Genomic DNA, 16,279 nt, shown 5'->3' on the forward strand with positions numbered 1-16,279 from the left:
TGGCCCGCCGGTATTATACAGCAGCGAGGCCTCTAACACTACATTCACCGCTGATACTCCTACTTGCCAACTCTCACGATTTTCCCGGCAGACTCCCAAAGTTCAGTGCCCCTCCCGAAAATCTCCCGGGGCAACCATTCTTCCGAATTTCTCCCGATTTCCACCCGGACAACAATATCGGGGGCATGCCTTTAAGGCACTGCCTTCAGCGTCCTCTCTAGCCTGTCGTAACGTCCGCTTTTCCGCCATACAAACAACATGCCGGCCCAGTCACATATTATATGCGGCTTTAACACACACAAGTGAATGCAAGGCATACTTGATCAACAGCCATAAGGGTCACACTGAGGGTGGCCGTATAAACAACTTTAAACCTTTTACAAATATGTGCCACACTGTGAAGCCACACCAAACAAGAATGACAAACACATTTCGGGAGAACATCCGCACCGTAGCACAACAAATTCAACCGAAGAAATACCCAGGATCCATTACAGCACTAACTCTTCCGTGACGCTACAATATACATCCCCGCTACCACCAAACCCCGCTCCCCCAAATTTTATTCAAATTTTATCTGATATGCCATTGATATTTTTTAATCATTATTATTATAATTTGAAACTCGATTTTGCATGTCACTATAAAGTTATATAAGCCTTGCTTGTTTAATATTCAATTGAAAACTTGTTCAACCTTGGCCCGCGGCTTTGTTCAGTTTAAAATTTTTGTCCCACTCTGTATTTGAGTTTGACACCCCTGTTGTACACAAACGTCATGGGTGGATCTACACCTGACATCCACTGTAATGATACCAAGTACAGTAGCGTATCTAATAGATACTACGATGACTATGTCAATATTTTTTGGGCATCATAACATCTTCCTTGTTTTTTTTTTTTTATTTATGTTTCTAAACTCAGTACATACGTCCCTGGACACATGAAGACTTTGAATATGAGCAATGTATGATACTGTAACGACTTGGTATCGGATTGATACCCAAATTTGTGGTATCATCCAAAACTAATGAAAGGGACCAAACAACAGAAGAATAAATGATTGTTACATTTTAACAGAAGTGTAGATAGAACATGTTAAAAGCAGATATTAACAGTAAATGAACAAGTAGATTAATAATTCATTTTCCACCACTTGTCTTTAATAATGTTGACAAAATGATAGAATGATAAACGACACAATATGTTACTGCTTTTGTCAGAAGACTAATTAGGAGCCTTTGTTTGTTTACCTACTAATAAAAGACAAGTTGTCTTGTATGCTCACTATTTTATTTATTTACAACCTTGCAATAAGAAACATATGTATAATGTACTCTAAGATGTTTTGTTAAAATAAAGCCAATAATGCAATTTTTTGTGGTCCCCTTTATTTAGAAAAGTATCAAAATATTGGTATAGGGACAACACTACCGTAAACTATATCGTTTAATGCCAAATATGTTCCCGGAATAAATATATGGCTTTAAAGTTGCACAAACTTTAACCTAAGAGTCGCTGTCATGCATGACTCCAGGCTAGACTACCGCAACGCACTTCTTGTTGGGATCCCGAGCAAGAACATCTAGAAGCTGCAATACATACATAATAATGCTGCGAAGACCATATCACACCAATTCTCAAATCCCTTCACTGGCTTCATGTTCCAATCAGGAATTGAATACAAACTCTCCCTACTAACGCACCAGTTCCTTCATGGAAATGCCTCTACCTCAAAGAACTACTCACCCCTGAATCCTCCACATGACATCTCCGCTCAGGACAGGCTAACCTCCGCCGACCTCCGAGGACAAAGTTACGAACAATGGGAGAACGGGCTTTCTGCTCCGCCGATCCCAGTCTGTGGAACACTCTCCCTGACCACCTGAGGGTATCACAGACTGTGAATGCTTTTAAAAAAGGCTTAAAAACCCTTCTTTTTAAAAAAGCCTTTTTTTAAATATAAGCATATTAGGCTGTTTTATTTGTATTTTATTTATTTTTGTTACCTTTTTATTTTTATTTGTTTAATACACTGTAGCACTTTGAGGATGTTTACTCAATGTAAAGTGTTTTTTTTTTTAAATCCATTATTATTATTATTATTATTATCATTTTTATTATTATCCATCCATCCATTTTTTCTACCGCTTATTCCCTTTCGGGGTCGCGGGGGGCGCTGGCGCCTATCTCAGCTACAATCGGGCGGAAGGCAGGGTACACCCTGGACAAGTCGCCATCTCATCGCAGGGCCAACACAGATAGACAGACAACATTCACACTCACATTATTATGACTTCAATAATTCAAGACCTCAATAAAATGTGTGGGACCGTGGCTCAGCAAGGATCTATGATTTATTCCGGATATGTGCTTTTTATTCGGCCTTTTTTATTTCAATATAAGAGTCGGCTTTTTACGTTTGACGTCACACAAGATGTCAGCAATTCACAGTCGATCTTTGCAGATCTCACAAGACGAGTGTCAGAGGATTAACGTTATGCATGTTTTGCTTTTTCTTCGGATTTTGCGACTTTTGGAAGAATTTACTTCATGACTACCACGAATCAGCTGTTAAAGCCAAATACGTTTATAAACCCCAATCATGCAGATGTTTTTTTATTGTAGTTGTATTTACATGGTTAAATGACGCGTTAACAAGCCTCTTACTAGAAACCTATTATACCGTCTGTAAGGGTTTTTTTTTTCCAATTACAGTTGCATTATACTCAATTTTGTTAGTTCTAAAAAAAAGTCCCAGTCCCTGGATCATTTCCTGGCAGAAAGCTTCCTCCACTCGCTTACTTATTTTTGACAATGAGCTCTGCCAGAGAAGGGAACAAAAGTCCACTGTAAACAGGCTGCCGCTCCATTCACCTGGCCTAATTACCCTTACCCTATGGGGGGCCACGCTCCTGGGAAAGGCTATGACTCTTGGGAACCTACATTGAACTCGGATTTCAATGCCGGTGCAGACGGGTATCTGGGCCGGTGGGACCACAGCGACAAAAGGTGACAGCAGTATTCTGATTCTAAAGGTTATCACGGCGATACAAATCGAATAAATGCAAACTTATTAGGGCTTCGAATCTTTGGGTGTCCCACGATTCGATTCAATATCGATTCTTGGGGTTGCAATTCGATGATATATCGATTTTTTCGATTTAACGTGATTCTCGAATTAAAAAACGATATTTTTCTGATTGAAAACAATTCTGTATTCAATCAATACATAGGATTTCAGCAGGATCTACCCCAGTCTGCTGACATGCTAGCAGAGTAGTAGATTAAAAAAAAAAACTTTCATAATTGTAAAGGACAATGTTTTATCAACTGATTGCAATAATATAAATTTGTTTTAACTATTAAACGAACAAAAAATATGACTTATTTTATTTTTGTGAAAATATAGGACACAGTGTGTTGTCAAGCCACTGTGACACTATTGTTCTTTTTTTAATTTTTTATAAATGTCTAATGATAATGTCAATGAGGGATTTTTAATCACTGCTATGCTGAAATTATAACTAATATTGATACTGTTGTTGATAATATTCATTTTTGTTTCACAACTTTTGGTTTGTTCTGTGTCGTGTTTGTGTCTCCTCTCAATTGCTCTGTTTATTGCAGTTCTGAGTGTTACTGGGTCAGGTTTGGTTTTGGAATTGGTTTTGCATTGTTATGGTATTGCTCTGTATTGTTTAGTTGGATTGATAAAAAAAAAATTTAAAAATAAAGAAACATTTTTTTTTTTAAAACGATTCTTTTAAAAATGAGAATCGATTCTGAATCGCACAATGTGAGAATCGCGATTCGTATTCGAATCGATTTTTTTCCCACATCCCTAAAACTTTTACACAGGAAATTGCCAAACGCTATGTCACAACATTACATAAAATTTTATAAAGTTTTTTTATTTTGATCTGCTGTTGAAACTTAGATTATATAACCAACATATATGTAAATTAGGGGCGGGACATGGATAATCATTCTTGTTTGCGTTGCATGCCTGTCAAACAAGTGATAAAGTGTTGCTATATATGTCTGTCTGCCGGAATAAATACATTTGTTCATTCATTCATTCATTCAAGCTAATCATAAACCAAAGCCGGGGCGCAATTTGTATCTCAAAATTCTCATAGGTTGAGGTACTCGTAAATTGAGGTACCGCCGCATAAAAAAAGCCAACAAAACAACACAAATGTCCATTCATTTGCTGGACGTACAGTTGAGAAATTGCAATTAAAATATTTATCCCATCAAGCTAGTATCGTTCCATCGATAGTTTCAATAATTAGATACATACACCCACTCGTGTTGTCAAATGCAATGTTAACCTAATCAGTGGCCTAGTGGTTAGAGTGTCCGCCTTGAGATCGGTAGGTTGTGAGTTCAAACCCCGGCCGAGTCATACCAAAGACTATAAAAATGGGACCCATTACCTCCCCTGCTTGGCACTCAGCATCAAGGGTTTGAATTGGGGGTTAAATCACCATAAATTATTCCCGGGCGCGGCCACCGGTGCTGCCCACTGCTCCCCTCATTTCTCAGGGGGTTATCAAGGGGATGGGTCAAATGCAGAGGAAAATTTTCACCACACCTAGTGTGTGTGTGTCTATCATTGGTTAACTTAACTTAACATAGTTTTAGTCATGTTTTATTCACCCCAGTACTTCATTGCAAAGCCTCAGAATCCAAATAACTGGGACCCAGAGCTAAGTGTAAACAAACCCCATAAACCCGAGGACGACAATAGGAAGCGCGACTAAGGATTTAGTCTTTCAAATCCGCCAGTAGTTGAGGAGAAGCCACAGTTGATTCGTCTAAGCCTGGAGTGTTGTGTCTCCAATGTATGAACTCAACAGTACCATCGCAAAGGCAAAATGTCGCTCCAACGTTTTGCACCACTGAGCTGTTTTTTTGCAACTCTGCACAACAATCCACCCATGATGTCAATTGCCAAAAGTATTTGGCCACCCATCCAAATGATGGGAATCAGGTGCCCTAATCACTTGGCTCGGTGTATAAAATCAAGCACTTAGGCATGGAGACTGCTTCTACAAACATTTGTGAAAAAATGGGCCACTCTCACTGCCACCTGTGCAACAAATCCAGTCGTGAAATGACCTCGCTCCTAAATATTCCAGAGTCAGCATTATTATAAGAAAAGTGAAGATTTTGGGAACAACACCAACTCAGCCAACTAGTGGTAGTTCACGTAAACTGACAGAGAGGGGTAGTGCAAAGACCTTCTGCACAGTTAGTTGCCACAGAGCTCCAAACTTCACGTGACCTTCCAATAAGCCCACGTACAGTACGCAGAGAGCTTCATGGAATGGGTTTCCATGGCCGGGCAGCTGAATCTAAGGCTTACATCACCAAGTCCAATGCAAAGTGTGGGATGCAGTGGTGTAAAGCACGTCGCCATTGGACTCTAGAGCAGTGGTTCTCAACCTGGGTTTGATCGAACCCTAGGGGTTCGGTGAGTAGGGTTCAGGGGTTCGGTGGATGTCAAAACACACCCGACTCATCGTGTAAATAAAAACTTCTCTCTATCGGCATATTACGGATACGGCAACAGCTGAAGTCAGACTGATTTGCAGGTGTGTAATTTGTCGTGAGTTTTTGCCCTGTGTTGGTTTTGTTGTTTGAACAAGGTGATGTTCATGCACGGTTCATTTTGCGCACCAGTAAAAAAAAACATGGTAACAATTTAGTATGGGTAACATATTCACCATTAATTAGCTGCTTATTAGCATGCAAATTAGTGACATATTGGCACTTAACTAGTCATTATTAAGTACTTATTAATGCCTTATTCGGCATGGGTTTATTATAACCCTAACCCTCCAACCCATGGGTGTCAAACTCTGGCCCGCGAGCCGTGTATTTTCATTTGGCCCTTGAGGCAATATCAAATTAACATTAGAGCTGGCTCGCCGGTATTATACAGCGGTGGTGTCGCTGTAACACCGCACTTACCGCTAATACTCATATTTGCTAAATCCCACCCCCGATTTTTCAAGGAGACACCAAAATGTCAGTGCCCCTCACGAAAATCACAGGGGGCAACCATTCTCCCAAATTTCTCCCGATTCCTACCTGGACAACAATATTGGGGGCGTGCCTTAAAGGCACTTCCTTAAGCGTTCTTTAAAACCTTTCGTCACGTCCGCTTTTCCTACGTAGAAACAGCGTGCCGGCCTAGTCACATGATATATGTGGCTTTTACAGACACACACGCTAATGCAATGCAAGCTTGGTCAACAGCCGTACAGGTCACACTGAGGGTGGCCGTATAAACAACTTTAAGACTGTTACAAATATGCGCCACACTGTGAACCAACACTAAACGAGAATGACAAGCAAATTTCGGCAGAACATCCGCACTGTAACACAACACAAACACAACAGAACAAATACACAGACCCCTTTGCAGCACTACCTCATCCTGGACGCTACAATATAAAAATGTATTATTAGCCTGTGGGAAAAGTTAATTTTGATATTTACCTGAAAAGGCTGCAAATAGAAAAGAGGCATTGTGAATCAAAGTGAATTATATTTATATAGCGCTTTTCTCAAGTGACACAAAGTGCTTTACATAGTGACACCCAATATCTAAGTTACATTTAAACCAGTGTGGGTGGCACTGGGAGCAGGTGTGTAAAGTGTCTTGCCCAAGGACACAACGGCAGTAACTAGGATGGCACAAGCGGGAATCGAACCTGCAACCCTCAAGTTGCTGGCACGGCCACTCTACCAACCGAGCTATGCCGCCCCTCATTCAATTTCTATTTAAATTTGATTTGATATGCCATTGCTATTTTTAAATTATTAGTATTATTTGAAACTCGATTGTGCATGTGACTATAAAGTTATATAAGTCTCGCTTGTGTCACACCTGGATCGTGTTTTGTTTTGTCATGTTATGTTTAGTTTTTGGGACATTTAGTTCTGTTTTGCATTTCCTTGTTTGTCTTACCATGCCAACTGATTTAGTTTTCTGTCATGTCTGTTAATGAGTTTTGTATGGCCATATTACCCTGAGCATCCCCAATCTTATCCGTTCTTAAAGCTAAGCAGTGTCTAGCCTGGTTAGTACTGGGATGGGAGACTGCCTAGGAATACCAGGTGCTTTTGACCCTTTGGACTCTAAGTTCCTTTTTTTTTCCCTCCCTGTTTTGTTACCATGACAACCAATCAGTTCACCTGTCTTGTCTCACACTTGTTTTCACTTATCATGTTCATTATTTAAGCCACAGTTACTAGGTAGTCAGTCCGGCAACATCACCTCATTCACGCCCTCGATTATCTGCTTCATGCCTTGCAATGCTGTCCATTTTGTCCACGTAAGTTTTTGTTATTGATGCCACCGCGCAACTGTTTTTGTTTTATGTTTGTAGTTTATAGCCTTTGTGCTAGTCTTTTGTTTCATAGCCCAGTTTTTTTGTACCGCCATTGTGCACGCTTTTTGTTGGTTCCTGTTTTTAGTTTTAGTGTTAAAATAAAGATGTCTTTACCTTCACGCCGTCTCCACTCCATTCGCTTTGCACCTCGGGAAAACAAACCAAGACCATGTCCTAGCCTGACAGCTTGTTCAATATTCAATGCAAAACTTGTTTGGGTCCCTATTAAAAGGTTAATTTGTTCAACCTTGGTCCGCGGCTTTGTTCACTTAAAAATTTTGGCCCACTCTGTATTTGAGTTTGACACACCTGCTCTAACCCTAACCCGAACCCTAACTCTAACCCAGGAGTAGGGAACCTATGGCTGTAGAGCCAGATGTGGCTCTTTTGATGACTGCATCTGGCTCTCAGGTAAATCTGAGCTGACGTTGTTTAACACGATAAGTAATGAATAATTCCACTTGTAATCACAGTATTAAAAATAATGTTCAAAATATAAAACATTCTCATGCATTTTTAATCCATCCATCTGTTTTCTACCGCACCTGTTCAAGAAGTTGCGTTAATGGTAAGAAGTTATTTATTTATTATTGGTTAGTGTGAGGCTTGCCCGCCTGGGGGTTCTTCAGACCCCCGAGCACCGACATAAGAGCCTGTTTTAGGGTTACAATATTGTTTTTATTTTTCAATAAGTCTCTCAGTTGCTTTCCAGCAATAGTTTTTCCAGCCCCAACCCAGTCTCTCCTCCTGGCTGCTGCTTATAAGAGAGCGACAGGTGATTAGATAACAAGGCCAAGGTGGGCCATCTAGGCACCTGTCGCTGCAGGCCCGCAGGCCACGCCCCCTCCACAGTTAGCTTCAGAATAACGATGTTATTACAAATACCGTAATAAGAGAGCTATTATACTCTAGAATGTTGGTTTTACTTAAAAATGCACGTGTTTAGTTGTGTTCAGTGTTAAGAAAAATATTATATGGCTCTCACGGAAATATATTTTAAAATATTTGGCTTTTTGGCTCTCTCAGCCAAAAAGGTTCCGGACCCCTGCTCTAACCAAATAACTCTAAATTAAGTCTTTGTTACTTAGAATATGTTCCCCATACTAAAGTGTTACCAAAAACATATAATAACTTTGTCTTGAATTTGTAAAAAAAAAAAAAAAGGAGGGTTTGATGAATGTGCATATGAAACTGGTGGGGTTCGGTACCTCCAACAAGGTTAAGAACCACTGCTCTAGAACCTTTTCTGGACTGATAAGTCACACTTTTCCATTTGGCAACCTGATGGACAAGTCTGGGTTTGGAGGCAGTGTTAATTTTGTTGACGAAAAATTTCCGTCATAGTTATCGTCAACGACCTTTTTTTTCTGACCAAAACGAGACAATAACTAAATAAAAAATAATTGACGTGGACTAAGACGATGACGAGGTGTATTGACATATTCATCAACGAATAAAAACGAAACGAAAATGTCTGCCGGAGACGAGATCCAATCGGAACTCATTTCGTTAGGAAGAGGCGGGAGCAGTTGGGAAGAGAACCAATTAGAGCGACGTGGTAAGGAAGTTACGTAAACGTAGTTTGCGTTTAAATCATTTGATTGATTGATTGATACTTTTATTAGTAGATTGCGCAGTTCAGTACATATTCCGTACAATTGACCACTAAATGCTAACACCCAAATAAGTTTTTCAACTTGTTTGAGTCGGGGTCCACGTTAATCAATTCATGGTACAAATATATACTATCAACATAATACAGTCATCACACAAGTTAATCATCATAGTATGTACATTGAATTATTTACATTATTTACAATCAGGGGGGTGGGATGAGGAGCTTTGGTTGATATCAGAATTTCAGTAATCAACAATTGCATCAACAGAGAAATGTGGACATTGAAACAGTGTAGGTCTTATTTAGTAGGATATGTACAGCCAGCAGAGAACATAGTGAGTTCAGATAGCATAAGAACAAGTATATACATTAGAAGTACATTTGAGTTGTTTATAATCCGGGGAGATGGGATGTGAATGGAGGAGGGTATTAGTAAAGTGTTGAAGTTGCCTGGAGGTGTTGTTTTAGAGCGGTTTTGAAGGAATATAGAGATGCACTTACTTTTATACCTGTTGGGAGTGCATTCCACATTCATGTGGCATAGAAAGAGAATGAGTTAATACCTTTGTTAGATCAGAATCTGGGTTTAACGTGGTTTGTGGAGCTCCCCCTGGTGTTGTGGTTATGGCGGTCATTTACGTTAAGGAAGTAGTTTGACATATACTTCGGTATCAAGGAGGTGTAGCGGATTTTATAGACTAGGCTCAGTGCAAGCTGTTTTACTCTGTCCTCCACCCTGAGCCAGCCCACTTTGGAGAAGTGGGTTGGATTGAGGTGTGATCTGGGGTGGAGGTCTAAAAGTAACCGGACTAGCTTATTCTGGGATGTTTGGAGTCTAGATTTGAGGGTTTTGGGGTACCAGGAGGTGCAAGCGTAATCGAAGAAGGGTTGAATGAGAGTTCCCGCTAGAATCCTCAAGGTGCTTTTGTTGACCAGAGAGGAGATTCTGTAGAGGAATCTCGTTCTTTGGTTGACCTTTTTGATCACCTTGGTTGCCATTTTATCACAGGAAAGATTAGCCTCTAGAATGGAACCTAGGTAGGTGATCTCATCCTTCCTGGTGATAACAATGTCACCCACTTTTATAGTGAAGTCACTGACTTCCTTAAGTTTGATATGGGGCCCAAATAGGATGGATTCCGTTTTACCTAAGTGTATGGATAGCTTGTTGTCAGCGAGCCAGGTGCAATTATTAAGGAGTTCAGCAATGAAGGATTTTTTCCACCTGTGACTTGTCCTTGCCGGATACCAGCAGGGCCGAGTCATCCGCAAACAGGAACAATTCACAGTGGCATGCTGATGGCATGTCATTTACGCATATTAGGAACAGTAACGGTCCTAGTATACTGCCTTGGGGGACTCCACAGCTTACTGAGAGGGGAGGGGACATGGTGCCGTTCACCTCTACCACCTGTTTCCTCCCCTCCAAGTAAGATTGCATCCAGCTCGATGAGGTTTCGTCGAATCCGATTGCTCGGAGCTCATCCAACAGTATAGCGTGGTTAACGGTGTCAAAGGCCTTCTGAATGTCCAGCATGACCATGTCGCAGTATTTGCCCGCGTCCACCTCATGTTTGATGTGGTCGGTCAGATAGAGAGGGCATGTGTCAGTGGAGTGGTTAGTTCTGAAGCCGGATTGGAATTTGTACATTAGTTTATTAGAAGCAAGGTATCTATCAACCTGTTCATAAACTATTTTCTCCATTACTTTCGAATCTCCATTACTTCCAAAACAACTTTTCAACATTTCAACGTCGGGGAGGAAGAGGAGAGAGGACATATGGGGAAATTTTATATTTGACGTCAAAGATGCAGTGTAAGAAACGCAGCGCGAGGATTACGGGGAAAAACACAACAAACTTAAAGCGACATTTACAGTCGAATCACCCCGAAATCCACAAACAGGTAAGCATTTTCCACAACTCACTCGACTTTATCCTGTTTATTACACCAGTGGTCCCCAACCACCGGGCCCGATTGGTACCGGGCGGCAGAAGAATTCTTTATTAAAAAAAAAATAATAATAATAAATAAAAAAATGTTTTTTTGTTTTTATTAAATCAACATAAAAAACACAATATACACTTACAATCAGTGCACCAACCACAAAAACCTTCCTTTGTCATGACAAAAAAGGAAAAAAAAAAAAAAAAGGACCCCCCCTGCCCCCGGGCCGCGTGATAAATTATTAAGCGTTGACCGGTCCGCGGATATAAAAAGGTTGGGGACCACTGTATTACACGGCTTACTCGTGAAATACTAAATTTGAGACATGATTTTCATCAAAATACGACTTGTATCTGTGATTTTTCCGCTGTTTTGCTTTGACTTTCAGAAAAATAAATAAATGGGTTGTACTTGTATAGCGCTTTTCTACCTTCAAGGTACTCAAAGCGCTTTGACACTACTTCCACATTTACCCATTCACACACACATTCACACACTGATGGAGGGAGCTGCCATGCAAGGCGCTAACCAGCACCCATCAGGAGCAAGGGTGAAGTGTCTTGCTCAGGACACAACGGACGTGACGAGGTTGGTATTAGGTGGGGATTGAACCAGGGACCCTTGGGTTGCGCACGACCACTATCCCAATGAAGGGAAAGTTTACATATTACCCTTTAGTCGATTAAATCTACTGTAGTTTTTCGCCGACTATAATCTTATGATATTTCGTCAACTAAAACTAGACTAACACTCAAACAATTTAAATAACTAAATTATGACTAAAACTAGATTACATTTTAGTCAAAAGACTATGACTAAAACTAAATCAAATGTTTCTGTCAAAATTAAGACTGTTTGGAGGTTGCCAGAATGCTACATTTCGGACTGCATAGTGCGGTGTGTGGAATTTGGTGGAGGAGGAATTATGGTGCAGTTTTCTTTGTTTTTTTCCTCAGGTGTTGGGCTTGGCTCCTTAGTTCCAGTGAAAGGAACTTTGAATGGTCCCAGATACCAAAACATTTTGGACAATTAGATGGGATGTCACTGTGAGTAAAGGAAGGTGGCCAAATACTTTTGGCAATGTAGTGTATGTCTTACACTTACTTTTCGAGGGCCACGCCATATTGTAGAGGCAAGGTAAAGGGCAACAAAGCTCTTTTTTTCTTCACTCTTCCTCCCGATCCTATCACTCCATTCCTCGGGCGTGGGGATGAAAGACCCATCTGTAACCGGAGAGGACTGAGCAAGTGGAAGTAATGAGAAAGTAAAAAAAAAAGGGGTCTGCTTGAACCCGTAGGTAGGGAGAAAAAGAGAAAATACCTTTTGATTTCCTGAAATTAAGAGAAAAAAAACAGTCTTCAAACGGACCAGTTTGATTGACATTGTAGCAACGTGAGGCCCTCGGCTGTAATAACTCGCTTTTGTTGAGAAGAGCCCGGCGCTTTGTCTTCCTTGTTGGCGGGGCCCGGGGTCCAGGGATCAGCCCCCGACTTATTATGACTGGCTTTTGTCCTCTAGGATCAGTGGGAAACTTGACTTGGCCTTTCGTCTGTCATCGAAATAGGGACCCCTTGCTGGGGGGTGTCCCCGACCAAGGGGATGATGGAATGACAGCAGAGGACAGGGCCAAAGCTTGTCGGAGCCTAAAATGTTGCAAGAGTCACGCAATACTCATGATAAGCCCCGTTTTACACTGCACACCAGTGTTGTTTAGTACCGGTACTAAAAAATAGTTTTCTAAATAAAAGGGACCACCAAAATATTGCATTATAGGCTTTATTTTAACAAAAAATCTTAGGGTACATTAAACATATGTTTTTTATTGCAGTTAAAGGCCTACTGAATATGAAATGTTCTTATTTAAACATGGATAGCAGGTCCATTCTATGTGTCATACTTGATCATTTCGCGATATTGCCATATTTTTGCTGAAAGGATTTAGTAGAGAACATCCACGATAAAGTTCGCAACTTTTGGTTGCTAAGATAAAAGCCCTGCCTTTACCGGAAGTCGCAGACGATGACGTCACCCGTTGATGGCTCCTCACATCGTTTTTAATGGGAGCCTCCAACAAAAAGAGCTATTCGGATCAAGAAAACGACAATTTCCCCATCAATTTTAGCGAGGATGAAAGATTCGTGTTTGAGGATATTGATAGCGACGGACTAGGAAAAAAAAAAATCAAGTTAGAAAAAAAAAATGGGACAGATTCAGATGTTTTTAGACACATTTACTTAGATAATTCTGTGAAATCCCTTATCTCTCTGTTGTTTTGCTAGTGTTTTAGTGAGATTAAATAGTACCTGATAGTCGGAAGGGTGTGTCCACGGGTGTCTTGAGGCCAGTTTCTGATGGAAGTCGACGGCAGCTGTATGGACGGCACAAGCTCAGCTGATCTCTGGTAAGTGGCGACTTTTTACCACATTTTTCTCACCGAAAACTGCTGGTTGACATTTGGTCAGGATCCATGTTCGCTTGACCGCTCTGATCCATAGGAAAGCTTCACATCCGGGAATTTTAAACAAGGAATCACCGTGTGTTTGTGTGGCTAAAGGCTAAAGCTTCCCAACTCCATCTTTCTACTTTGACTTCTCCATTATTAATTGAACAAATTTCAAAAGATTCAGCAGAACAGATGTCCAAAATATTGTGTAATTATGCGGTTAAAGCAGACGACTTTTAGCTGTGTGTGTGTGCAACGTTAATATTTCCTTACAGTCCGTGACGTCACGCATACCTACAGCATTCTGCAACGTTTTCAACAAGAAACTCCTAGGAAATTTAAAATTGCAATTTAGTAAACTAAAAAGGCCGTATTGGCATGTGTTGCAATGTTAATATTTCATCATTGATATATAAACTATCAGACTGCGTGGTCGGTAGTAGTGGGTTTCAGTAGGCCTTTAACATATGTTTCTTATTGCAGTCAAATCCTTAAATAAAATAGTAAACATACAGGACAACTTGCCTTTTATTAATAAGTAAACAAACAGAGGCTCGTAATTAGTCTGCTGACATATGCAGTAACATATTGTGTCATTTTCCATTCTATTATTTTGTCAAAATTATTAAGGACAAGTGGTAGAAAATTAATTATTAATCTACTTGCTCATTTACTTGCTTACTTTCTGTTTCAACATGTTTTATCTACACTTTTGTTGAAATATAATTATCACTAATTCTTCTGTTGTTTGATACTTTGCAGTAGTTTTGGATGATACCACAAATTTGGGTATAAATCCGATACCAAGTTGTTACAGGATCATACATTGGTCATATTCAAAGTCCTCATGTGTCCAGGGACATATTTCCTTAGTTTATAAACATGATACAATTTTATTTAAAAAACTTAAGAAAATGATGTGATGCAAAAAAAATAGACATAATCATAGTAGTATCGACTAGATACGCTGTTATACTTGGTATCAATACAGTGGATCCACCAATGGCGTTTGTTTACATTTTGATGCCGGTGCGCTACGGTGTGTAGTGAAGCATGTTAAAGGGGAACATTATCACCAGACCTATGTAAGCGTCAATATATACCTTGATGTTGCGGAAAAAAGACCATAAATTTCCGAACTCTAAATGGGTGAATTTTGGCGAATTAAACGCCTTTCTATTATTTGTTCTCGGAGCGATGACGTGAAAACGTGACGTCACCAAGGTAGTCAACGCCATTTTCTCAAACACATTACACGCAGCAAGTCAAATCAGCTCTGTTATTTTCCGTTTTTTGGACTGTTTTCCGGTACCTTGGAGACATCATGCCTTGCTGGTGTGTTGTCAGAGGGTGTAACAACACTATCAGGGACGGATTCAAGTTGATTTACGTAGAATGTGCATCGATTAGCACGGCATGCTAATCCATGCTAACATGCTATTTAGGCTAGCTGTATGTACATATTGTATCGTTATGCCTCATTTGTAGCTATATTTGCATCCAGCCTTTTCATCCACCCACATTTAATGCCAAACAAACACTTACCAATCGACGGATTTAAGTTGCTCTAGTGTCAAGAGATGTGAAAGTCCCTCGTTTGGTCCGCACATTTTACCGGCGATGCTACGAAAGACATGGCACAGAGATGAATGGATACCCTGCGACACTCAAAGCAGATGCATTTCCAACGATAAAATCAACGAAATCACAAAGGTGAGTTTTGTCAATGTTATTGACTTATGTGCTAATCAGATATATTTGGTTGCGGCATGACTACCAGCTAATCGATGGTAACATGCTATTTAGGCTAGCTGTATGTACATTTGTAGTTGTATTTGCATCCAGCGTTTCCTTCCACCCACATTTAATGCCAAACAAACACTTACCAATCGACGGATTTAAGTTGCTCCAGTGTCACAAGATGCGAAAGTCCCGATCGTTTGGTCCGCACATTTTACCGGCGATGCTAAAGCAGACATGGCCGAATAGCGTCAATAGCTATTCGCTCAATAGCTTCAGTTTCTTCTTCAATTTCGTTTTCGCTATCTGCCTCCATACTCCAACCATCCGTTTCAGAACATGCGTAATCTGTTGAATCGCTTAAACTGCTGAAATCCGAGTCTGAATCCGAGCTAATGTCGCAATATCTTGCTGTGCTATTCGCCATTGTTTGTATTGGCGTCACTAGATGACGTCACATGAAAATGGATGGTGGCTTCGCAGATAGCGAAAATCAGGCACTTTAAAGCCTTTTTCCGGGATATTCCGAGACGGGTAAAATTTTGAAAAAAACTTTGAAAAATAAAATAAGCCACTGGGAACTGATTTTTATTGGTTTTAACCGTTCTGAAATTGTGATAATGTTCCCCTTTAAGCTTTTTCTCGTCCTGCAGGAATGATACCTGTAAGACACATATTTTATGCCATGGAGACCAGGATTAGTGATTTAGAAGTAGCTAAAACACTGCTGACTGGGCCTGGACTTTAGCACGTTAAAGCACCTCTTACTGAGGGCGTTTCAGTTTTATAACGTCACCTTCATCGTTAGTTTTTAAGCCAAGATGCGTCCGTTCTCCCTCTTCTGTCTACACACTGTCTGCTTGTAAGTACTCTGTGATTGTGCACTGCCGAACATGCTTGTCTGCTCATAATTCAGCAATGTCATGACGTGACAAAGACAGGGTGCGGGGGGTTGGACCGGTATTTTTTCAGAGGCGGTATAGTACCAAATATGATTCACTTGTATCGCGGTACTATACTAATACTGGTATACCATACAACCCTACTGGACACAGATCTGATTTTTTTTGGTCAGTCCAAAGGCGCCAAAGTGCTTGAAATCTGATCTTTTGGCATCAGATGC

This window comes from Nerophis ophidion, linkage group LG22 (genome assembly GCF_033978795.1).
Source record: "Nerophis ophidion isolate RoL-2023_Sa linkage group LG22, RoL_Noph_v1.0, whole genome shotgun sequence".
Classification (NCBI taxonomy): Eukaryota; Metazoa; Chordata; class Actinopteri; order Syngnathiformes; family Syngnathidae; genus Nerophis; species Nerophis ophidion.